The sequence below is a fragment of the Octopus bimaculoides genome, chromosome 7 (genome assembly GCF_001194135.2).
Source record: "Octopus bimaculoides isolate UCB-OBI-ISO-001 chromosome 7, ASM119413v2, whole genome shotgun sequence".
NCBI lineage: Eukaryota > Metazoa > Mollusca > Cephalopoda > Octopoda > Octopodidae > Octopus > Octopus bimaculoides.
In genome coordinates, this window is record NC_068987.1 from 4,471,113 (window position 1) to 4,474,835 (window position 3,723).

At 39.7% G+C, this 3,723-nt stretch overlaps 1 protein-coding gene across 2 annotated transcripts in view; it reads left to right on the forward strand.

Annotated features, from left to right (window-relative positions):
* The window catches only part of LOC106873584 (CD9 antigen), a 164,176-nt gene that overhangs the window by 96,248 nt on the left and 64,205 nt on the right, over nt 1-3,723 (forward strand). The gene's annotated exons all lie outside the window — the stretch shown is intronic.

The window sequence follows — 3,723 nt, forward strand, 5'->3', positions numbered from 1 at the left end:
GGTGCTGGATTTGAAGTAAACTGTGTGTGTGTGTGTGTGTGTGTGTGAGAGAGAGAGAGAGAGAGGTGGGACTGTTGGCTTTGAAGCAATTAGGTCATGTGTGTGCATGTGAGATAGATAGACAGACAGACAGGCAGACAGACAGACAGATAGATAGATAGATAGATAGATAGACTGACAGACACACAGATAGATAGACTGACAGACACACAGATAGATAGATAGATAGATAGATAGATAGACTGACACACACAGATAGATAGATAGATAGACTGACACACACAGATAGATAGATAGATAGATAGACTGACACACACAGATAGATAGATAGATAGATAGACTGACAGACACACAGATAGATAGATAGATAGATAGACTGACAGACACACAGATAGATAGATAGATAGACTGACAGACACACAGATAGATAGATAGAGTGGTGCAGGTTTTGAAGTAAGGAAATGCTATAGGTTTATCTGTTTCAGGAATATTTTCAAAACCATTTTGGCTGAATGTGCAAAGTTGGTAACAAGTGGAAGCCCTAACTGCACTTTGCAAGACAAGGGAACTTGTAGAACATGCAATGCATAAAGGCATTCTTTGCGTTCCTGATAGTCCTTCTGCAGACTTTACTTTTGGTTATGATGGATGCTGTCCTTCAAACTGTGTGTGTGTGCTATCTTGAAACTATGCAGCTGCTACGGATGGAGCCATTCGAGAGGGGTTCAAAGTATGTCAAAGGATAATATGTGCTTTATCTGTAACAGATCTGAGAAAGCCTGCTTGGCTAATCTCAGAAGGATTAGAGACGAAAAACATTTGCTGCCGATGATAGTAGATGTAGAACCAGTTCTGTTTTTGTCCTTTTACTAGTTTCAATCACTGGACCGTGGCCATTCTGGAGCACTGCCTTGAAGGGTTTATTTGAATAAAACAACTCTAAGGAGTTTTTAATGTTTTTTTTTTTTTTTATTTGAAGTCTGGTACTAATTCTGTTGGTCCCTTTTGCTGAACTGCTAAGTTATAGGGGCATAAACAAACCAACACCAGTTGTCAAATGACAACATGGAGGTTTATCATCCCTTTTTACATGCTGTCATGGGTTGGACAGGAATATGAAATGAAAGTAGTTGGTATATATTTTAATAGCAGTTGTTACTGTTATTGGTATTTAGCCCCAAGTGAGCCCTGATTGAGCAGGCCCTTAATTAAAGAGATTCCAACCCCTTGATTTTCTCAGGGCATTGTGTATATGAAACTATATTATCCAATGTGCCCTTCATTTCTAAAACAATATATTCCTTTCTACTACAGACACAAAGCCTGAGATTTGGGGAGGGGCAGGAGAGGACCAGTCGATTAGATCGACCCTAGTATGCAACCGGTACTTAATTTATCAACCCCGAAAGGATGAAAGGCAAAGTCAGACCTATAACCTACAAAGACATTCTGGCCATGACCATTCCAACTATTAATCAGATGTCATGCATCCAGAACCATGTTAGCCATTGCATGCCTTTCACTCTGTTTTTTTTCTATATCAGAGAGATTTTAGCTGCTATTTCTAGCAGGTCAAGCAACCACAAAGAGGCTGTTTTCATTTGCCAATAGTAAATAATAGTGGCAGCAGCAGCAGCAACTGCAGTAGTAGTAGTAGTAGTAGTAGTAGTAGTAGTAGCAGTAGCAGCAGTAATAGTGGTAGTTACTGTAGCAGCAGTTGTTGATGTAGTGGTTTTAGCAATAGTAGTTCATTGATTATTGATCTCGTTTCCCCTGTTGATATAGCAGCAGCAGCAGTTCTGGTGGTGGTGGGGGGGGGGTGATTGCTATTGATTGATTGATCGTGATTAGAGGAGCAGTGGTGGTGGTAGTAGTAGCTTGGTATTGTGGTTGCAATTGTCATTTAGTAGTAGTAGTAGTAGTAGTAGTAGTAGTAGTAGTAGTAGTAGTAGTAGTAGTAGTAGTGGTGGTAGTGGCAGTGGTGGTGGTAGCAAGTGTATTTGAGGTAGTATCTTTGGTGACAGGAGTGGTGGTGGTAGAAGTAGTGGTGATGATAGTGGTAGTGGTGTGTTATAGTAGTAATAGTAGTAGTAGTAGTAATAGTAGTACGATAACATATAAATTTAATAACAGTTGTTGTTGAGTGCCAAGTCGACCCCTGACCTTTTCGGACCTTATCAGACTAACACTGAAAAAATCATATTCCACCCAATCAGGACCATCCTGTCTTGGCTTACCTAGGAATATGTCATCCAATGGGTCCCTTCTTTTTCCTAATGCTTAAGGTAGGATTTTGGTTAATTTTACCATCTATTTCTAGGAGGGACAAACCATTCTGCAGAAGTTTCTTTAATGATTCAGTAATAGTTACAAGACCAGCAAATTGAGGGGAGGGTGTTAGTTGATTCTGTCAGTCTCTTTTGCCAAACTGCTAGGTTACAGGGATGTAAACACTCCAACATTAGTTGTCAAGCAATGGTGGGGAGACACACACACACACACACACACACACACACACTGAAGCTTCCTTGATAATTCAGTGATAGTTACAAGACCAGCAAACTGAAGGAAGGGTGTTGGTTATATCAGCCCAGTATATAACTGCTACTTTATTTTATTGACTCCTGAAGGGAAGATGAGAAGCAAACTTGACTTGGTGGGATTTGAGCTTAATTACTTGAGTCAGAGTTTAATGAAGGTGACTCCTTGGCACCTGTGTGGTGAGTGCTTGGGGGTTCACAGGGCCAGTTACTCAATTTCTATGGCATTGAAGTGACTGAGATCACAACATTCTCCTTCAACAGGGCACCAGTTTGCATGGTGACTCTTTTACAGCCGAGCAGACTGAAGCAACATGGAATAAAGAGTTTTGCTTAAAAACATAAAACACTGCCTGATCTGGGAATTGAAATTTTTAGAATTAGATATTATGAGAAATTGTATGAAATATTAAAAAAAATTGTTAAAATGTTTTGTGTCTTGTAGAAGTGTACCTAAATTTTAATGGCAGAATCTTATGTGGACCCCCACCAAAGGGACCATGTGGACCCTGGTGGAGAAGCATTGAACTAGAACAAACTGGTTTGGCGACATCAAGGAATGGACTGAAACCGTAGTATGGCAGCGAATTTGTAAGAATGGCGGAGAAAAAAAGGCAGATGTAGATCCTCAATATTGAACTTTCTGAGAACAGATGACTCCTGATGATGATGATGACGATGATGGTGGTGATGATGATGATGATGATGATGACGATGATGATGGTGGTGATGATGATGAAGATGACGATGACGACGATGGTGATGATGACGACAATAATGATGGTGATGATGATGATGACAATAATGATGGTGGTGATGGTGATGACACCTGATGTTGATGATGATGGTGATGGCATGGTTTACTTCAGTGTATGAGAGTGCTTAAGATCAGGTTACCGTTTTTCTCTAGGTCCCAAGTAGCTTTTTAGAATATTAACTATAGCAGCATTGATTTCTTCAATATGCCAAAGTCTTCAGATTCTTAAGGAGAAGGACGATAGAAGAGTTTGGCGTAATGTGTTTTTCCCAAGTGAATTAGCAATGGAAGTGGAATCCTTCAAAAGCTAAATTGAAACGAGGCCAGAGAGTCATTAACAATAACGACTTAACACCAGATCACGACATCAATTATAAGTTAAGAGTGTGTGTGTGTGTGTGTGTAAATAAATAAATATATATATAT